The 23,029-nt window shown below is 39.6% G+C and overlaps 1 long non-coding RNA gene across 1 annotated transcript; it reads right to left on the bottom strand.

The window, feature by feature from the left end:
- Nucleotides 1-2,393: 2,393 nt before the first annotated feature.
- LOC119087417 lies at nucleotides 2,394-17,658 on the bottom strand. Its single transcript, XR_005090865.1, has 3 exons — nucleotides 17,496-17,658; nucleotides 6,824-6,911; nucleotides 2,394-3,335 (listed from the first exon to the last, which is right to left on the bottom strand). It is a non-coding gene; the product is annotated as an uncharacterized LOC119087417 (long non-coding RNA).
- Between the last annotated feature and the right edge of the window lie 5,371 nt (nucleotides 17,659-23,029).

The raw sequence follows: 23,029 nt of genomic DNA, 5'->3' as shown, positions 1-23,029 counted from the left end.
CTGTTGTTGGGTCCCATCTGACCTGTCAAACAGTCCTGAATAGGGGAATGAGGATTCAGAAATAACAGAGACAGAAGAATAGACAGAGACACAGGATAGGTTCGGGAGGGCTCTGAGTCAATACCACAGCAGCCCTGAGTTTATTTCTCATAGCCTTTTTATACCTAAAGCAAAGGGGAATACCCTCTCTCAAGGACACCATGGTTCAAGGAACAAACAAGCATAAACACCTCCTTAATTCTCAAGACATCTGGCAACCACACCTTTGGCCATATATCTTGTTATCCAGCCTTGAAGAGCAAAACATCTAGCAGCCACACCTTGGGCCAATTGTCTTGTTATTCAGCCTTGAAGAACAAAGACAAACTTGAACTTTCTGACTATGAGTCAAGATGGAATCAAGCCACAAACTGGAATCACTGTGGGCTCCTACAATCTGGAAGCAAAACTTTTGCTAGAGTATCAGAGGATGATGGTGAGTTCCCATTTCCACCCTTTTATTCCAGGACCAACAAATTCTGGACACCAAGTGGGGGGGGGAATGCTACATACTAATGCTAATAGCATACATACATATATACTCCTGGATAATCTTGCCCAAGTCTTCCAAACTACTGCCACCTGATTGATGCTGTATCTGCTTCTTCAAAAGGACATTTACCATTCTACCAAGTCAGCTGCTTCAAGATGATGGGGAATACGGGGAAACTAGTGAATCCCATGAGCACAAGCCTACTCCCACTTCTTTAGCTGTGAACTGAATTCCTTGATCAGAAGCAATGCTGCTGTAGCACTATAATGGTAGATAAGGCAGCACTGTGGCAATAGTTTTGAAAGAAGTATTATGTGCAGGAAAGGCAAATCAATACTTAGAATGAATATCTATCTAGTCTGTGAAAGCAGAGCTCTGCACTTTCTATTATGGATGTGGTCCAGTGTAGTCGATTTGTCACCAGGTCACTGGCTGTTCAGTTCAGGGAATGATGCCATATCAGAGACCAATGCTGGTCTCTGCTGTGTGACATATTTGGTTATCATCAGCATTCATACTCAGATCAACATTAGTAATTGGAAGTCTGTGTTGCTGATCCTATACATAACCTCCATCCTTGCCACTGTGTCATTTTGTTCATGGGCTGACTGGGCAATGGCAAAGATGACTGAAGAAATAGGTTGACTACTATCCATATAATGGGTCAGCATACCTACTTGAGCCTTCCCGTACTGAGGTCGACTCTTGATGAGCATTTAGTTGGGATACAAATATCTCCACAGCCTCTATCTATTTGTAAAGGTCCATCTACGTACCTCCTTTATAAATGCCTTTTCTCACCAATTTTCTAATCATACTCCTTCCAAGTTCCTGACCATCAGCCAAACCATTGGCTACAATCCACAAATCAGTATATAATCACATCTTTACATTTTTCTTGAAAGGTATGTTGCCTGAAGTTTTATCTAATGTGAAGATTTCCCTCCACGACTGTCTTTCAAGGATGTCCCCCAAAAGGACTGTAATGTTGCAGTTGTTGAAGTGGTGCCTGAAGAGTATGCAGAACCATACATAAATAATCCCCATATTCTCTTCCTCAGCCCACCCAACCATAAGGCACACTCCATGAGGTCATGGGTGCTTGATGGTCCAGAGAAACCACTGTGACAAGAGTAGGAGCCCTGGTGTTTGGATCACTCATTCATGTACTTACTTGTGCCTTTAGACCCTGCTAAGCCCTGGTCACATATACCACTTCCATTTGATGATACATTGCTTCTGTGCATATCCAACTTATGGTTTGATGGATCAGATAAAATCCAGATCATGATGAAAATCTCAGATGGTGACTTGCTAGATGCACTCACTAGTGTTTGTCAACTGACACACTATCGTCCCCTGGGAAAAGGGAACTTCAACTGAAGAATTGCTTCCACTGTATTTGCCTATGGACAAATGTATTTGTGGGGCATTTTCTTGACTAGAGATTCTTGTGGGATGGCCCTGCCCACTGTGGGTGTATCACCCTTAATCATGTGGTTCTGGGTTGTGAATGAAAGCAAATTGAGTAAGCTCTGGATAGCAAGTCAGTAACTGGGGTTCCTCCATGGTGTCTGCCTCACTTCCTGCTTCCAGTTCCTGCTTGAGTTCCTTCTCTGACTTCCCTCAGTGATGGATTATGACGTGGAATAGTAAGCCAAATAAACCATTTCTTCCCCAAGCTGTTTTTGATCAGTATTTTCAAAGCAATAGAAAAGCAAGCAAGTACAGAAATTGGTATCAGAAAGTGATGTATCTGACCATAGAAAAGTTTATATGAATGAATGTTGAGAGAAATGCAAATGCATATATACACAAAATTTTAAATTTTTAATTAAAAATTTTTTAAAGGATACCTCTACATGCCTTGAATCACTGGACACCTAGGAATTTTACTGATGTAGAAGACCACTGGTTTAGTATTATTATTATTGTTGGGCTTATTTCTTATTCTCTGAGACACAAACATTTCATGAACAAATGCAGAGTGTTTGGTTCAACAAATGATATCATCAATGTAACCAACCAGTGTGAAACATTATTAAAGGGACATGTGATTAATATCCCTCAGAACTAACTTATGGCACAGGGCTGGAGAGTTTAAATAGCCTTGAGGTGGGACAATAAAGGTATATTGCTAGCCTTGCCAGGTGAAAACAGATTGCTTCCTGTGGGACTTACAGACACAGATAGAGCAGGAAAATATTTGCTAGATCAATAGCTGTATACCAGGTGCTAGGAAGTGTTTTAATGTGTTGAAAAACAAACGAAAAACAACAATGACAACAAACCACAGCTGGTACAATACTTACAATAAAAATCACTACTGAGTTAAGTTTACAATAATCAACTTTCAAGATCTATATTCAAGATCTATAAGTGTTCTGTACAGACAAAATTAGATAAAATTAGTTCCTTTTTGCATCACTGTGACAAAACACCTGAAAAAAAAAAAAGAACTAAAGGTTGAAACTACCTGGGCTTGCATTCCAGGGCTACACTCCATCACATTCAGAAAGTACGGTGATAAGAACTTCTAGCTGTGGCCGATGAGCATGTGATAGCTGCTAAATCATAGTAGAAGCATGGACATTCAGCTTTAGTCCCAGGCCTTCTGGGCTCAGCTCAACAGCAAGTGCAGAATCATGATATCTTGAGGGCAACAAGGCAAAGCTGGTTTCTCAGCACTGTAAGGGCATCCTGAGAGAAGTCACTTCAGGCAGATGCCCAGCAGGTTCTCAGAGGGGTGAAGTTTTCCTGTGGATGGTAATGCTGCAGCTTCCTGCCTGTGAGCCCTGATAAGCTGTAGAAAGGATAAACAAACACAGTAAAGCAGCAGGATACAGAATCAACTTGCACAAATCAATAGCTTTTCTACACACTAACAACACACAGAGAGAGAGAGACAGAGACAGAGACAGAGACAGAGAGAGACAGAGAGATCATGGACACATACCCATTCACAATAGCCTTGAAATATAAATAAAATATCTAGGAATAAACCTAACCAAGAAAGTGAAGGGCTTTAAACTCTAAACTTCTGAAAAAAAGATAGAGAAAGACATTAGAAAGTTGAAAAAACATCCCATGCTCATGGATTGGTAGAATTAACATTGTTAAAATGACCATTTTACCAAAAGTTATTTATAGATTTGGTGCAATCCCAAACAAAATCTCTACCTCATTCTTCACAGAAATAGAAAAAAAAATCCTAAAGTTCATATGGAACTATAAAAGACCCAGCTAGCCAAAACAACCCTAAATAAATAAAAAGGAAAAATCTGGAAAGTTTACCATTCCAGATCCTAAGACACATTATAGAGCCACAGTAGTAAAAACGATATGGTACTAGCACAAAAACAGACATGCAGACCAATAGAATAAAATCAAAGATCTAAAGATGATTACATGGAACTTCAGCCATTTAATATTTGACAAAGATACCAACAAAATACACTAGAGAAAAGAAAACATCTTCAACAAATGGTTCTAGGAAAATAGATGACCATAGGCAAAAGAATAAAGTTAGAATTGTATCTATCACTTTGCACAAAAAAAAAAAGGAAAAAAAAAAAAACTCCAAATGGATCAAAGACTGAAACATTAAACACTGAAACTTCTAGAAGAAAACACGCAGTATCCTTCATGAATAAGACTCCATTTACCCAAGGATGAAGGCCAACAATTGACAAGAGGAACTTTATAGAACTAAAGGGCTTCTGCACAGCTAAAGAAACAACTGGGTGATGGAGAAACCCACAGAATGGGAGAGTCTCTTTACCAGCCACACATCTGACAGAGCAGTAATATCTACAATATTAAAGAAGTCAAGCAAAAGTCAAAAATAACCCATTCAAAAAATGGACCTGGGATACGAGCAGAGAGTTCTCAAAAGAAGCAAATTGTGTGTGTGTGTGTGTGTGTGTGTGTGTGTGTGTGTGTGTGTGTGTGACAACAATTAATGAAAAAAGAGGCTATGAATTTGAAAGAGAGTAAGGAGGGTTTGAAGGTAGGAAAGAGGAGAAAATGATATTTAGAATATGTAAGACGAATTGCTAAGCAATCTTATTTAAAAAATAAAAAAACAGGAGCCAGATACTGGGGTGAAAACTGAGAGATCAGAGAAATAGGACAAGCCACAGCCAACCTCACCTTACCAACTCCTCAGCCTCCAGAGAGAGCCACTTCCTGTATTCTTGTGCCTATATGCTTTCTGTGCCCTGCCATCTCACTTCCTCTCTCCACCCAGCTCTATCACTTCCTGTCTGTCTGTACAGACCTCCAGACCTCTATGGTTAACTAGTGCTGGCAATTAAAGGCATATGCCCCCATTGCCTGACTAATATAGTGGCCAGCTTTTTCCTCTGATAAGCTTTATTGGGGTGCACAAATAAAATATCACAACAATATCAAAAAAAGAAATAATATATTGAAAGAAATAATAAAGGAGTAAGTGGAGCTTCACTTGGCTTTGTTCTTTTCCAATTTTTATTTAGTCTGAGACTCAAGCCATTGGGATGCCAGTCACTTTGAGGGCTGGTCATCTGTCAGTCTTCTGTGGAAACATCATAACAGACAAATCATAGGTGTGACTCACTAATACCTAAATGTTTCTTAATCTAGATAAGCAGATAATCAAAATTAACCATCACAGTTCCACACCTTGTCAACCTCACACCCAAATGCATCATTTTAACTCTCACTATTTACTCCCTGGTCTCACAAAAACATGTGTCCCTCTCACAAGGTAATGTGAATTTATTCCATCTCTCAGAGTCCCCAAAGTCCTTAACGTTTCCAATACTGTTCTAAAGTCCAAAGTGCAAAGTATTTCATATAGGCTTAAATGTGAGCTACTATAAAATCAAAATGCAAGTGATAAACTTTGAGTGCCTAGTGGTGAAGAGGAAACACGTCCATTAGCCCAAAAAAACAAAAAACAAAAGAACAAAAAAAAAAAAAAAAAAAAAAAACAGTGAAGCATAGCAAGCAAAATAGAACTGAATCAAGACAAATCAGCAGAACAAACATCAAATTCTGCTGATTTGTGCCTGGCATTCTTGAACTTATGAATACATCATCTGGGATCCGAGAGGCTTAGATATAGCCTGTAGTACAGGCAGGCTATTTCTCGGGCTAGCTCTACTTCACTTGGTGCCTAAAGCTTCCTTTGGTGGACATTATCATATTGTAACAACCCCTATAGTGTGGGCACCCCACTCTGACTTGAACTTTCCCTTCAGAGTTTCACAGACAGCCCAGCCCTGGGTTTCAAGGCAAATATGTGTCCCTGCTGTGTGTCACCTGGCCTCTGAAGCTTTCTGGAACACTGCTGCCAACTTCATAATCCCTCATTTTTGCATCGTGCATACCTGCAAAATTGGCAAAGTGTGATGGTGTCAACGAGTTCTGTAGGCATCTTGAGATGAAGACTAACACACCTCACCCACAGCTGCAGTGGTTTTTCTGTGTACCTTCATGCATGGGAGCACTTTAAGTAGCCCTGCTTTGGCAAAATGCCCTAGAGACTTTGTTTTCTCAGGTATTTTCTCTCAAATGAATTTGCATGCTGAATAGGGTTAATGGATGAAATCTTACAAGCCACTTTTCCTATTGTGTTAGTGAAAAGTCCTTGCTTCTCTTGAATGGCTCTAATCTCAGAAATTACAGATACTTTGCCCATACTTGTTTTATCACTCTGTCCATAATTTTTTCCCTTTTATTTTATTTTACTCCTTTCCTCAACAAACTGAACATTTTCATATCTTTCTACTCCTTTCTGGTTCTGAATCTTACTATAAGTTTAATTTGCATTGATCAATAACAATAGCACATCTTAAATGCTATGATGTCCTGAAATGTCGTCTATTGAACAAATCAGTCTATCATTTTTGAATAAAGTTTTGTGGATTTTTAGGAATTGGGCTGAATATAGCCAGAGTCTTTGAGAGAATATAGTCGTAATGGCCTCTGTCCCAGTTCATGATAAAGCCTTTGTTATGCTCTGAAGCTTCATGAACAGTTTTCATTACTGCATTTCTATCAGCATTCTGGTCTTCCAAAACCCTATCACATTCACCAATTAACTTCTAGGACTTCTCTACCCTGACGTTCCAATTTTTTCTATAATTCCCTCTGCAAACCTGCAAAATAGTTCCAAAAGCCTACGAACCACATAGGCATAAAACCCTATTCCTGGTACCAATTTTCTATATTGGTTGCTTTTCTGTTTGCAATGGCCATTACATAACAGTGAATAATTTAAGGAAGGAAGGATTTCCTTTTGCTCACCGTTTGAGGGTGCAGTCCATCATTGCAGAGACGACACAGAAGCTGAAGTAGCAGAAATGCGTAACTGCTTATTCACGTCTTGATGGATCTGGAATCACAGATTGGATGAGAAGTGGGGTTGGGCTGTAAAAGCCCAACCCTATCGCATAAATCTACATTTCCCAGTTTGGTCTCACCTCCCCATTTTTCTACAACTACCAAAATGATACTACCATCTGAGAACCTAAGTTCAAACACATGACCCTGTTGGGTACAATTTGCATCCAAATAATAACAGATGTTAATAATAATGATACCTAAGTATGGGATTATTAGAATCCTATATACTATCTTTTTTTTTTTTGATCCAAACCATTCTTTAGAATTTTTTTTTTTAAGAAAAGCCAGGAGGTACCTAAGAGATATTTAAGAAAATAGTAACTTTTATACACTTTTAAAATTTAAAAATAGGATATTTTCTAAGTCTCTTATTAGGGAAATTTCTAAACTTTGAAAAAATCAAGGCATTTTGGGGAGTTTTGTTGTTGTCATTTGTTTATTTGTTTATTTGTTTGTTGAGACAGGATCTCACTGTATAACTCCTCCTGACTTAGAATTCACTATGTAGACCAGGCTGGCCTTGAGTTTATAAAGATAGATCCTCTTGCCTCTGCGTCCCAAGTGCTGAGATTAAAGGTGTGAGCCACCATCACCTGGCTAAAAAAATCAAGCAAGTTTTACATTCATTAACAACACCAAGTTGTTGTTGTTTTGTTTTGTTTTTTTTTGTTGTTGTTTTTGTTTTAAATCTCAAACAAAGCAGAAAAGGCAGCAGGGATACACTCAAAGTAAAGCAACATTCTAAGTCCATGCTGTTTTGCAAAGGAGAAGGTGAAAAGATGTAAGAGCTAGAAGACAGAAAGAAGGGCTACAGAATGCCATCTTCTTTGCATGATACTGTGGTTCCAGTCATGAACTCATTGTAACTATCCTTGCCTTCAGCAAGCCTGAACAGGAGTGGGCCTGTCAACAGCCAATCGTGGCAAGGGGAAAGAGCACAAAGAACCTATCTTCCACATTGAAATACTGGCCACTGGATTCTGGGAACTGGGACTCACTGCTGTCAGCTATCCAACCACCAGAGAGCCCGCCAGGCTGTCATGCCTATTGTTGTAAACCTGGTCAAGAGACGGTGGCTGAGCAGATCATAGACTTTTATGGCAAACCCAGTATTGTTTTGCTAAATGGACACATGGTCAAACTGCCTTCTAAATACTCATGTTTATATCCAAAGATTAATGCTTCTCTTGGCTTCTGTCAGAAAATTTTTATTGTTATCTAGATATTCATAACCAGTCAAAGTTAGAACAAAGGACAGTGGAGTGCTCAGTACTAATTGAATCATCTATATCAGCCTCTCCAATCAGCTATATCAGACTCTCCAATCATCTATATCAGCCTCTACAATATTCAGGGAGCATCAAGGAAGAAGGAATAGAAAGAATGGGAAGGCTATAGACTAGAGGAGCATATTGTAAAAAGATTCATAAACTCACTGCAGTATGGTCACCAGCATTGGACCCACACAAGATTGGAACTGCCAACATTTCATCACGGAAGAGAAAAAAGTTCACGAGGCCCCGCCCCTCCCTAAGGAATTACTGATGATTGTGGTTGCTGGGGGAAGGGATGTTTCTTTATTCTGTGCTACATGCACTGATAAATCACTCGTGCACTAGTACATAATCTCCTATACATGTTTATGCCAGCAGCCACAACTGAGCTTAGTGGGACAGACACATACACACACACACACACACACACACACACACACACAAAGTAGGAGGGGGCTTGATGGGAAGAAGGATTTCCATGGAAGAAAGAGGGATGAGAGAGGGTAATGAGGACTGAACTTGACCAAAATTCATTATATGCGTGTGTGTTTGTGTGTGTGTACATATATACTTTTATATGATATTGTCAAAAAAAGTCATAAGTTTCAGACACACATTAATAAAATATGAACTATTTAAACTTAGAAAAGTTATACATGTGATCTATATATAGATGATTCTCAAAAGTGTGGTTATTTTACATACACACATATATCTTGCTCTACACAATAAAGTATCTAAGTAGTTTCAGAAGGCAATGTTAGGGAGCGACAAATATATGTCTAACATATGCATATGAGAGCATTTAAAATGTTGCTCACATGTGACTCTAACATCCTATCATAGGGATATACAAACTATTTGTGTAAAAAGCCAGAAAGTAAATATTTCAGTTCTGTGAGGCTACATAGGCTCTGTTGAAACCACTCATTCAGCTGAATTTGCAAATACATAAGTGTAGCTGTGTTCCAAAACCACAGACAAGAGGTCAAGTTTGGCCACCGAGCCATATGTTTAATCTCTGAACAGAGTAACAAAAGCCAAAGAAAATGAAGAAAACAAAGTTACAGACGCTGTATGATCTTAACTACACAAAAGTATTATAGAAAAAAAATGCTAGCGAGAACAGAATTAAATAACAGTATCTTTTCATTTAAGTAGAATAAAGAGTTTTTTATTCCCCATTTCCTGCATTTCCATTTTGAACATATTAAAAATTAGGAGGTGGTCACAGCTACCTGGGAGGCAGAGTCCAAGAGTTCAAAGTCAGCCTGGACAACATAAAGAGTTCTGTCAATAACAACAATAATATAGAGAACTTAAAAGGGAAAGAAATGAGGAAGCGGGATGGAAGGAGAACACCAGAAGTAGAAGGGGAAAGAGAAAGAAATATCTGTGCTGTTGTGAGGAAGCCAGAGATTCCCAGGGCAACTCAAGGTTTGAAAATATGCTTTTTGTCATATTTATGTAAATTCAGGAAAACACTTGTTACCTCCTTTCCAGTTCTCATTTAAAAAAAATAGGCATATTTTAAATGGCACGCATTTTGGAATATTTTTTAAATCAATTCAGAGTGTTAGTAATTAGAGAAATGCTTCAGTTTGTCCAGAGCTCAGGGGTTTCCTGGAGCTCCCCAAAGCCGAAGGGCTGGAAACTGCTGCTGCCTTTTCTAAAGCTCTTTTTAATGACTCATGTTCTTAATAGCCTCTGTTCAAGTGACAAAAGAAGCAGTGTTGTTAGGAGGGATGTGCAGTACATTACACAAGTTTACCCTGGCAAGCCTCGGGGCCTGATCTGCAGGCCTGTGTCAGCACTTTCGGGTCCCACTAATAGGAATACAGATGGACGTGTGAGTCGCTGGGGCATCTCACAGGGCCAACCCAAACATGGAAAACAAAGGCCTTCATCAGATCCATGCTGACCACAGCTCCCTACAGTATTGCTAAAGCCATATTCCTCTCTTAACTTTCCATATACAAAATACCTCTCACCTGAGAGAAACCAGATTTCACTGGTTCCTCGGCTTCCAAGTTGTTGTTTTGCTGAGTATGTAATTACCCCCTTGGGAAAGGGAAAACCGAAGGCCTTTTCAGTCTTCCTCTAGGAACTTAGAAAACAACCCAACAGCTTTGAACACACAGGATGTAAATGAAAGACAGGGCGAACAGTCGGGCTGATACTGAGTGAGCACGAGAAAATCAAAGTGTTGTCTGAGACTCTTTTAAGGAGAGAAACTTCTTTTCCTGAAGCCTCTGCCCCACTTGGCTGTCACTAAACAGAGCCGTCCTCACACACCACAAAGGTGGCCACCTCCTTGTCTGCAGCCCACACTATTTCCCTCGGAAGGACACCATGCTCTTATAAGAGGATGTCGATCCCCACAGTTTAATACAATAGAAATATGCTTTCGCTGAGGGCGGTGTGTGTGTTTGTGTGTGTGTGTGTGTGTGTGTGTGTGTGTGTGTGTGTGTGTGTGTGTTACAGCTTGTGGAATATTTACTAGAAACAAATAATAATTGAGTTGAAAAACTGGATGGCCAGTCTGACTGTGTATGCTCCAGTTTTGACTCTACTGCACTAGTGAAACTTCTCCTGCTTTAAGGATGTGTAACCATAACTCAAATCTCAATCACTGATGTGAGCAAGCATTTGCTTTCTCCCACAGTCTACGGTTTACTATGATTCTGGAAGGCTTCGCAGCAATTGGACTTTTGGGTTGGGTTCGTTATGGGTCCTGCAGCTACTTGGGACCAAAGACAGAACACAGGGAGGAGGCCAGGGACCAGTGAGACTAAAGCTTCGGCTGGGAACTGGCACCAAGTCCCTTCTGCTACTTTCCACTGGTCTAAGAAAACATGATCAAGCCCATGCTCAAGAGAGCAGGGAAACAGAGTACCAACAATATACCATGATGAGGAGAAAAGGAAGGCCTGTGGGAAAATGAGAACTCTACTATGTTAAATGAGTAAGATTCATAGTTTCAACTTCTAAAGAGAGAACAAAGTAATCCTAGGTCATGCCAGATTAAGGCTCTTGTGATGAGCAATGGCTTTAACATTTTTTTATTACATTGATTTAGTTATGGGTAGGGGAGTACACCAGCCATGGTGTGTAAATGGGGAAGGACACAGGATAACATACAGGATTCGGTCCTCTCCTACCATGTAGATACCACTTTCCCCAATGAGTCATTTCACCAGCCTGGGAGAATGGTTTTATATGCACGTTGTTGAATTAAAATTCATTTTGACTAAGGGTTAGGCTTGCATAGGCATCAGATAATGACTTAAAATCAAGTCATTTTTTTTTCTCATAGATAGTGTCTTAATTATGCCCTCCCCCTCTAGATCTTTCTTCCGATTTTAGCCCTTTCTTGCTTGGCATGCATATAAGCATGAAAGGGTATTTCACATGAACCTGTGCCAATGTCTGTAACCTATGTTACATTTGTTAACCATGTTAACCTGTGTAATCTCTTATTGACAACTGTCCAAAACTCAGGGGGCACTTGTCTCATGAAGAGCAGAGACCTTACACATCAACCATTGATATTTGTGCACTTACCAGCTTCAGTGTGGACATGAACAACATCTGCAAAGTTTTAGCTTTGGGAACATTTTAACAATTTTAGGCACAAATGAAATCATTTATACAATTAACAGTGGGTATGCCTTGAAGACACATCATGTCAAACCAGTATCAGTGTCCACAGAGCATTTAAGAAAAGCTACTGAAGGTCGCCTAGATTTTTTCCATGCTCTGGATACCATAGTCTCTCAGAATATGGAACAGGCTAGACATCTTGAAATTGTTGTTCTTAAACTGGTATGAAAGATTGGCCCAATCTTTTTAATAATCATTATTTGTTTAACAAGTTCCTGTGAGGAAAGTTATGCAGCTATCTTGTGAAGTAGCTTCTAAAAGGCTTTTATTTTGTCTAGCTATGATAAGGATCATTACATGGTGTGTCTAACTGATGACTTAGAGCTCATATGCAGCATAGCAATGTCTATGGGAAAAAGAATTAGACAGTAAATACCAATGACTTAATACACATTATGTTTCTAATTCAATTTGCTTTGATAAAAATCAAATAATCCCCAGGAACACAAATATTTGTCTATGGTGATTGGATAGTCTTCTAAAATTGGCCTTCTCCATGCCTTAGAAAGTCATTTGTCCTTTACACAACCCACAGATTGTCAAGAGGTGAACAACGCTGAGAAATTCCTGTGGTGACCTTAGTTTCTGTACTATCTAGAAGAGAAACATCAGGATCCCTTCATTTCTTTTAAATGTGACATGCCTTTTGTTCACTGCCTCTGTCTTAATAAATAAAACAAAACAGATTCTTGAACCCTAAAAGCACTATAAATTCATAACATTTTTCCTTTGAAGTAAAAATGTCTTACACGACTGCAGTGAAACATGAAAACAATTCATAGGGTCAGAAGACTTAATAATCAAAAACGGAAAACTTTGTCCCTGTAGAATAGGCTAAAAATTTCAAAGTAAACAAGTACTTTTATTAAAGAGTTTGGTAACCTAATTTTTATGTGGTGTTTTTATATTTTAGGATATATTTCAAAATATGAATCAACTCTAAATACAAGTGTATATATAACCATTGTTATATGTAGCTGAAGTTTTCATGGTCCTGTCTGGCCCACAGTCAGGACAAATCTCTCTCACCTGCCAGTCCCTCAGCCAAGTAAACACACAGAGACTTATATTACTTATAAACTGTATGACCGTGGTAGGCTTTTTGTTATCTAGTTCTTTTATCTTAAATTAACCCATTTTTTTTTCATCTATAAGTTACCACATGGCTCATGGCTTACTGGTATCTTAACATCTGCTTCTCATGGAGGCGGCTGGCAGCATCTCCTGACTCAGCCTTCCACTTTCCAGAATTCTCTTCCTGCTTGTCCCGCCTATACTTCCTGCCTGACTACTGGCCAATCAGCATTTTATTTATCAATCAATCAGAGCAACACGTTCATAGCATTCCCAGCAGTTATATGCATATATTAGCTCTATTTAGATTTTTTAAATATCTTAGTATCAAGTTTCCTAATATCAGGACAGAATGAACCTTTAAAAAAAATAAATTACCCACTCCAAAAAAGTCATAGCAGATCAAACATTTATCAAATATGCCATGTATATATATATATATATATATATATATATATATATATGTTTATATATAAAACCACAATACTAAATACAGACAATACATTCACACTTTGAAGCTTAAATCAAACAAACTTGATGTTTTCATGTTAGATTCCAGAAAAAGAGGGTTTAGGATTAGCAAGATAAAGAAATTAATGTTCCTCCCCTAAAAGCACAGATCACTTCCCTCAACCAGTCTCAGGTGTTTAGAGAGAAAAATGCCATGAGAAAAAAGTATCACACTTTATGCTGAGAAAGGGAACCCAATTTTAATGTATCTAGAAGATGAGACTCTCAAAATCTATGAATTATACAGATCCCACTGGTCACTACAATGAACGTTTTACTACCACAGGGCACTGCAATGAACTGTTATTCCTCTCATTATCATGCAACTTCTTATGTATATACTTGAATTTCTCCCACTACCTTTTTCTACCTAGCTCACTGACCGCCTTTGTTCCTCTCCCTTTGATGAACACTGTTCCCTGCTGTGGATATTGCTCTGTATGGCTGTGAATGTGTTGCTCTGACCGGTTAATAAATAAAGTGCTGATTGGCCAGTAGCCAGGCAGGAAATATAGGTGGGACAAAAAGAGAGGAGAATTCTGGGAAGTGGAAGGCTGAGGCAGAGAGATGCTGCCAGGACCTTGAGAGAAGCATGGCGTAAGACACCGGTAAGCCATGAGCCACATGGCAAGGTATAGATTTATAGAAATGGGTTAATTTAAGATATAAGAACTAGATAGCAAGAAGCCTGCCACAGCCATACAGTTTATAAGTAATATAAGTCTCTGAGTGATTATTTTATAAGTGGACTGCGGGACTGTGGAGGCTTGGTGGGACCCAGAGAGAAACTTTCCAGCTACAGTTCCCTATCTCCTTCATCTTCTCCCTGGCCTTGCTAATGACTCCATGATAATCCCAGCCTCATCTGTACCCATCCCAACTCAGCACTACAACTTTATCTCAGAGTGCTCCTGTGTGGCCTTGGACCTGTGTACAGTACTAACTCTGTTTGATTAAGAGCATTGGTTCTCAAAGGCTGAGGGGCCCCCAACTGGATCAGGCCCCCTGAATGGGTGAGACAGTCATTTGGCTTGATCTGTTTGGGAGGCAGCTGTGCGTTGGTGCTGGGTCCTGGGCTCGTTGCATGAGTTGGCTGTTTGAATCCTGGGACTTATGCAGGGACACTTGGCTCAGTCTGGGAGGGGGGGACTGGACCTGCCTGGACTGAGTCTACCAGGTCGAAACCCGGTCCTCGGGGGAGACCTTGATCTGGAGGAGGTGGGAATAGGGGGTGGCTGGGGGGAGGGGGGCGAGAGGGGGAGAACAAGGGAATCTGTGGCTATTATGTTGAACTGAATGGTGTTGTAAAATAAAATAAATAAATAAATAAAAAGATCATTGGTTCTGTGCTCTTCTTGGGCTTGGATCTGAACTCAGTTCCTACTACTTATGCAGCAGGTTAACCAATTCCATAAGCTTCCATGCCCCATCTGCAGACTGAGAATTAAGATAGAACTTTCCTAAAAGAGATGTTACAAAGATAAAATGAGATGGTCAAAAGAGGGAACTCAGTACAATGAGGGTGGAGAACGAATAGTTTTTGTTTGCATTTATATTTATCATTTCACCAACACAGAAGTTCTGCTCAGTGCAAAGGTGTTTGTTTCTATTTTTTTTTTTTGTCACCTTGTAAATATTATGAGTCTCATGCTTGATCTAAAATCAGGACAAGTCATCCAGCAATTCACATGCACTTGAAAAGAACAGAAGCACTGAAACAGAAATGGCTCCAGAGGATTCTACAAGAGGAAGTTGCTGTGTCATTCCTATATCTTGCTTTCTAAATAGAGCACATACAAGGTCTACACAAGCTAAATAAAGGAATGATTTGTTTAGGGCAAGAGAGAATTCAAGGGAAAGTTGTTGGTTTTTTGTTTGTTTGTTTGTTTGTTTGTTTTTCCAAGACAGGGTTTCTCTGTGTAGTTTTGGTGCCTGTCCTGGATCTCGATCTGTAGACCTCAATCTGGCCTCGAACTCACAAAGATCCTCCTGGTTCTGCCTCCCGAGTGCTGGGATTAAAGGCATGTGCCACCACTGCCCGGCTACAGGAGAAAGTTTAAAGTTTGGTCTTTTCTTCTTGCATGAGATACATAAATACAGAAACCCCATACAGAGTTCTAGGTTAGTTCTCTGAGGAAAATCTTGCCTTCTCCTCCTATGACTTGTTCTGGAGAATATGAATCAGGGAAATATGCTCAGTTCTGAGGCAAAAGGGGTCAGCAAAGTGATGGCAGGAAAACAGACTTGTTCCCATGTGAGAATTGGAAGAAAACAGGAGAGAAGCACCATCATGTCGGAAAATCTCAAATGACCTGATCAGAAGACATATTTGACCAATCTGCCTCGGTCTGCTAACAAAACTACCTCAGGAAATTCTAATTTAATTCTTTCAATCACATCTTCTTGTTTGCGAGCTTGTCAATATTTCTAAAATCTGTATATATAATTTTGATGGTGGTAGAGGTTGAACTCAGGGCCTTGCCCAGGCTAAGCAAGCACTCTGCTGCCGCCACAGAGCTATAACCCCAGTCTGTATGTGTTTATATCAAAATAACATCTTTAAACTGTTAAGGAAGAGAGACAGGTTTGGGAGGAGAGAGGACTCCAGCAGGGTCTATTCAAAACAGAAAACCACCTTAATGGGGATGTCTAAAGTAGACCCACATCCTAGACAAATTGAAGTAAAGCAATGCATTGCAAATGTTAATGCAGATGTATGGTGATTTTTCCATCTTTTAGAAGTCTGTGGCCTGTCTGCCATGCATTTGTATAGGTAATTGAAAAGACACGGTGCAGCCCTTTTTCTCTGATGCCCATGCCTTTCAGAACATGAGCCATGCTAGCCAGGGCAGACACGCCAAGGGTCAAAGGACAGCTGTGTCTTTCACTGTGATGACTGTGCCCTTTCATTGCCCTGACCAGTCTTAACTAGAACAAATCACGGACACTCCTGAAAACCACGTGGCTCCCAGTGGTCTTTTGATTTCATCCTCTTGACCTTCACATTTTCCCATTCATTGCCTGACTTTGCTTTATTTCCAAGGTGAACTTCCAATCTCTCTGCTTTATCTTATTTTGATAGCTAATTTGCCATGATCTCAACTACTGTACTTTTTAAAATATGACTGCTGATAACCTATTAAGACTTTGCATTAGAAGATAAAACATCCACCTTGTACTGAGTTCTTACAAGGAGTAGGAACTGAGCTTAAGATTAAAAAAAGAAAATACAGTCCAGTATGTACTACTCACTGCCAGTCATAGACAGGTCATACAGTTTTTCTTTATACCAATTTATGTGCCTAGAATAATGGTTGAACTCTTTAATAATGAAAATGTAATGAAATTTATATTTAATCAAGAAACTACTTCAGAAAATAAGAGGGACCCTGATAGCCTTTGGTTTCAGGTTATTACAGGTTGTATCCTAGGCAAACTTAAGCAACCATGCTGTGGTGCGGGTACCCAAAGAAAACAGAGAGGGTGTTGGATCCCTTGGAGCTGTAGTTACAGGTGCTTTGAGTTGCCTGATGTGGGTGCTGGGAACCAAACTCTGGTCCTCTGGAAGCAAGAAGTGCTGTTAACACCTTAGCCTTATAAAGTACTTCAGAGAGAGTACCTCATTTTCTCATGGAGGCATTCAAGGCCTGAAACTCTATACACTTGGTTCTTCAAACTAGCTTGTAGTACATGAAAAGCTAAGGCCTGTACAGAGCAGTCATACAGCCTGCTGGCTCTACAACAGTGCTGGATACAATTTCTCTGACCTTTGACCCTTGTGAAGCGAAGCTTATATAAGCTTCACAAAGCTGTGGTGTGTTAGGGCCTATGGATGTGTCAGACGATTAAGTTGTCAGGGCAGTTCTCTCTATGCCCTCCCTTGCCGTCATAGCTTCTGATACTAATCATATAATGTGTTTGCAAACCTGCAAAGACTGTCTGGATGTCTTTCTGCAAAGGTTTGGTTCTTCAAATCACCAGCAAGCTTGGCATATTGAAAATCACTATGTGTTATTAATAGAAAGGCTATTAATAGACAAAAAAAAAAAAACCTTGCTTTAAAGAGATTAGGTCCTGGGTGGTGTAGTATACCAAAAAGGATAATGAACTCCTTGTTAAAATCATAAATTCTCATCTCAGTCCATCATTATGAAGCTCTGGCCCTGAAAAAGACAATTAATCAAATTATTGTCCTTGGTAAAAGAATTATTTATATTTATATTTTTAAAAGTACATATAATTGTATCATTTCCCCCTTCCCTTCCCTTCCCTTTCCCCTTCCTCCCTCCAACACCTCCCATACATACCCCTTTCTCTCTCTCTCTCTCTCTCTCTCTCTCTCTCTCTCTCTCTCTCAAATTCATGGCCTCTTTTTCTTTAATTATTACATATATATAAAGATATATATTATATGTCTTTACATATATCTTTCTATAAAACATACACTATATACATATATATTCTTAAAATCATAAATACAGTGTACTCAGTCTATATTTTTCCTGTATGTATATGATCTCAGGGCTGACTACTTGGTACTGGATAGCCAACCAGTGAATCTCTTACCTGGAAAAGACCATTTCTCCCAATCTCAGCATTTCTGAGTTACACATAGTTCTTTTTCTAACTAAGGTTGAGGACCTGTGAGCCTTTCCCTTCCATGTTAGCATGTCCATTGGTACCATCCCTGTTTAGGGCTTGTTTAGGCAGCTACATTGATGATACTTCATGGGTATGGCTCTGACATTTATATAAATCACAATCTCACTTCGCCATGACTTGGGTAAGTTATTTCACAGTTCAGAACCTCACTGGCCTATTCTCTAACATAAAGTACCTCTGCCTTGAAGATTTATTTTAAAAAAATTAAATGATAAATGCTGGTAAAATGTTCCTGACATTTAGTAAATGCTTATGATCACTTTTCTTCATATTTGTCCTTCAGTTAAAATTCAAATTGTAGGGTTTTTTCTGTTTGCAAGTCATATGTTTTATTTATTTATGTGCATATGCTTGGTGATGAATTTATAAGACTTTTAAAATATCAGCCAGTTTCACTAAACAGCAAGAGGACTGTATTCAGTACAGCTCAGCAGTGGTGGAGGCAACATGGGACGCAGAAAGGACTCCTGAAGGGAAACTGATTTAGTCATCAAAAGCCACAGGTGTCTCTAATGCCCTTCCCACCGAAGCCCTAGTCAGTTCCACAGAGACATCGACCATGGCAATGTGGAAATCACCCTTGAATTGCAGGGGAATCACACCATATCACATGATCTACAGAATTGAAAGCCATGACAAGAACCCGCCCCAATAGCAAATGGACATAAGTGTGGTGTCTACATAGACTTTGAACTGCTGCAGGGGACAGCATGTCATTTGAATGAGAATCAGCTTTGATTCAAGAAAGTAGCCAGAAAAACCTACACAGTGCGGGATGGTGCCTGCCTCTCTGACACGTACACAGATCAGCAGGTCACTCAAACCAAAAACAGGAAAACACACACAAAAGCAGAACAATACAGACCAAAAAACTCTCAAATAATATTTACCATAATCTTATAGCCTAAATAGAGTACAGCATGCTCTTAGTATCCAACTTGCTTCATGCTAGATGTTTTGCTATAAGCAGATTAAATATGCACGTATATTTCCCTATTGTTTAGACTGAGTTTACCTCAAAAAAATAACACACAGATCTATTATGAAAAATCAGATAAATTGATTTGACAGCAAACATTTCCAGAGAAGCAGGACCCAGAGCAGCAGGTGGCCAGAAGAGGCCCTAATCCTGTTTGAGGGCACAGCCTCCTGTGCATACACTGTGGGTTTTCATCTGGCTTTGGTAGTTTTCAGGATGCTTCCCAGAAGATGAAGTTTTAAAGGCTTTGAAGATTGGCAGGGCTCAGTAATCTTGGTGACTTCCAGAGCAAAACAAAATAATGGACTATATTGACTTAGTGGGAGGAGAGTATCTTTCTGTCTCCACAAAAAATCGAAAACAACTGATCTGCCTGAACTTCAATGCTCCCATAGACTTCTTCCGAGAGTAGTTCCTTTTTTTCCAATTTTTTTAATAATTATAGTTTCTTTCCCCAAAATGTTATTCCATTTTCCTCATTCCATATCAACAAGAATGATTTTCCTAATTCTTGTTTCTGCTTTATTTTACTGTATTATTTTATAGAGGACAGACCTTTCCCCCTCGTAATAGAACCCCTGCCAGAAAGAGAATACCACAGCTACCAGCCTCCAGCCCACTTCCCCACTCTTCTCATCCTAGCAGTAAGAAAAGCCAGACATTCATCTGGACATAAAAGGGGCCTTGCCTGAGAAAGTATGAAACTCAGAGACAAGAGAGGAAATGCTGCAGACAATAGCAGAAGCTGCACAGTTCATAAACTCTCAACTTCAGGCCACACCCATTGGTGGAATCTGGTGCCAGCAAAGCACACAGTGCTCTTAGCACGGCAACTGACCGCGGATAGAAAAAGAAGTCGCCTGTAAGCTCAGCTCCAAATAGGATGCACATGAAAGTGGGACATACACTTTTAGGAGCCAGAGACAACATAGTGAAGCCCTTTACTTCGTGTACCCTGAGCGCAACAGCTCTCCAGAGCCTCCACTATGATCAGTACTTTCAGATGGAACCATAAAAGCAAAGCAGTGAGGGCCAGGACCATCTGTCAGGAGACCTTGACCAACTGGCCATGACAGTTTGCAAATGACCCTCGAAGGCCAGTGGAATCACACTCCAGCAGATCACACATCTGGAGAACTCAGAGCTAAGAAAAGAAAGCACTATCAGGAAATCCTAAATCTTCTCTATGAGTTACATTTACAAATGAAATCTTAGTGTTTAGTCTTGTGACCGAAAAAGCAAGCCTGACGAAGCAGGAAGAAATGTTCAACATGTAACATAAAATAACAATGGCAAATATTATGATGAATAAAGAAAGGACGTCGTGACAGCCACAGACTCAAGTGGTCCCTCTTCCCTCACCCTAGCCAGTTCCCTGCTAGCTGATGTGGTTCTAAGAACTTCCAGAAATCTCTCAGTCTCCTTCCTCCCTTCATTGTGTTTCGAAACCAACTCCAGTCGACACATGTCTGCCTCTCTCCACCTCCTTCTAATGATGCAACCTGTCCAGGAACTCATCACTGGAGTTCACGGAGGCTCTCCTGGTTTCATGCTCTGCTGCCTATTGGCCATGTTAATGTCCTTCTGTGTCACCTTGAACCAAGTCACTGCTTCATTCTTCTAGTCAGTTAGAAGATGAAGCAAAATGCTTCCTGTACAAACAAACAGCTTATAAGTGACCTCTCATACCCTCTAATTTGAGTTTTTAATACAGTATCTGCTTACTTTATTACTTACTGTTTATGTACACCCAGGGATCAAGAATTGGTGTTCGACTCTTCTCTTTGAAAAAGGCCCGAGCCAGGGCTATCCAAGAGACTCCCAAAACAGCTTATTGTTGTTGCCCTTGTTTACTCTCCATAGGTGGAAGCTGAGTCCCTATTCCTGAGGACACGATGAACCTCAGAAACAGGGCCCAGGAAAACCTGAGCTAGACCTGATTTGAATGCCCTCTCCCTGAGGACTAACTTTTATGGTACCAAAAGGATCCAAGTAAGCTTCCAAAGAAGGGAAAAAATCAACAGTCCTACATGGTAATGATGCCTATGAACCAGAACATCACATCAACCAGCACAGCATGATATCCCTAGGGGTTTAGGAGTGGCACACATATGTTGTCAGTAATCAACAGCTCTCTAATTGGATTTCAGATCCATGCAACAAGAGGGAAACCATGCCTGGTACTAGAAACCCAACTGACTCTCAGTGCTAGTGAAATGGTGGGTATTGGAGGAGAAACTACAAGTACTAATTTTACTAAAACATCACAATCCCTAACAGCAATCTATAAACATTTGCCCTTATACCCACAGATGAGTGTAGTAGTCTTCACCCCTCATCAAGGAAATTTCTCTTTGAGGCAGATGGAGACCATTACAGAAAACCACAACCAAACAAAATGCAAAGTTGTAGAGCCCAGTCCCAATAGATAAATCTACAAAACACTCCCACACCTAAGGCTCAGGGAACATTTGTGGAAGAGGAGACAGAAAGATTATAAGAGCCAGAGGATCAGGTAGTTTGCTGTGAGATGTTGTCCCCAAGGAATTTCAGAAGATACATCCATAAAGTCTCACCAACATGACCACCCAAACATAAGCTGACAAGTATGACACCAAAAAACATGGCAAACTGGATGGGGGTGGGGGCCTCTGGGGCGCTCAACCCTACACGAAGAACTTCAGACAACTGAGGAAAGCTGGGAGCAAGGGAGGTGGTCTTCCTCTGGAAGAGCACACCAACTGGTTGTCCAGTACCAAATGGTCATCCCTGAAAATATGCATACAAGTAACATTATACAGACTGAACAGGTTTTATATATATAAATACATACATGCATGTAATAACAATTAGTTTTAAAAAAGGCTATGAATTTGAAGGAGAGGTAGAGAGGGGTATATGGAAGGATTTGGAAGAAGAAAGGGGAAGGGAGAAATGTTGTAATTAAATTATAGTCTCTAAATAAATAATAAAGACAAAGCTTGTTTTCAACCACACCTTAATTAGTACATTACCCTACTGTATAATTTATATTTTCAAATTGTTTTATGGTTTTAGAAATAATAGATACACCCACAATTTAAAAAATTATCCTGCAAAAGAGTGTACAAATAAAAGGATTTGTTGCATCACAACGTCTAACAGAACTCATCCTTCCATGTCTTTCTAGACATTTAATGTGAGTGTACATATACACTGACATATGATTTTTCCTGAATTTGGGGGGTGGGTTGCAGTATAAAGGAGGAATATGAAGTTTTAAAGCTGTTTCTTTCATTTAACACTGTTTTACAGATCTCTGCACTTATTATACACATAAATTCTATTTAATTTTTTTCACTTTTTTACAATATTTAATTCTTCAGATAAATGAAAATTTATTCAATAGTTCTACTGTTAATTGATATGCTGTTTGTTTTATTATTTTCCTATAATGACTCTGCAAAAATATAATTTTGTATCATTGTATATGTACAAACACACACAAATATATTTCTGTTTCTTTTTTATCATGAATGTATGTATGTATGTTTATGTGTGTGTGTAAAAGAGACAGACAGAAAGATAGATGGTGCTGAATATGGAATGCAAGAATCTGTTGGCATTGGGTTGAGGATATTTAATCTATGTTAATCAAGTTTTTAAAACTTTGTAAAATAGTACCAGCATTTCTTTACAAAGTTGACACAATTCAACTTTGAAGCCATCTGATCCTAGGTTTTTCTTTAATGGATGGGATACACCAAGAAGCACCTATGACCCTTCTCCTTTACAACCAGAATGCTTACTGGTCACCTCAAGGCTAAGAAGCCAGTAGAGGCAAGCCATGTTACAAAACCTGAGTTAGAGAGCAGAGGCCAACCATGATGAATGCTGCAGCCCAGGTCCCTGGGGAGGACACCAAGCCTGAGGAGGTCATGGGAAGGCAGGCCAAGAAGCAGGGTA

Source organism: Peromyscus leucopus, chromosome 2 (assembly GCF_004664715.2).
Source record: "Peromyscus leucopus breed LL Stock chromosome 2, UCI_PerLeu_2.1, whole genome shotgun sequence".
NCBI lineage: Eukaryota > Metazoa > Chordata > Mammalia > Rodentia > Cricetidae > Peromyscus > Peromyscus leucopus.
The sequence above is the reverse complement of the archived record's forward strand: the minus strand, read 5'-3'. Positions and strand labels throughout refer to the sequence as shown.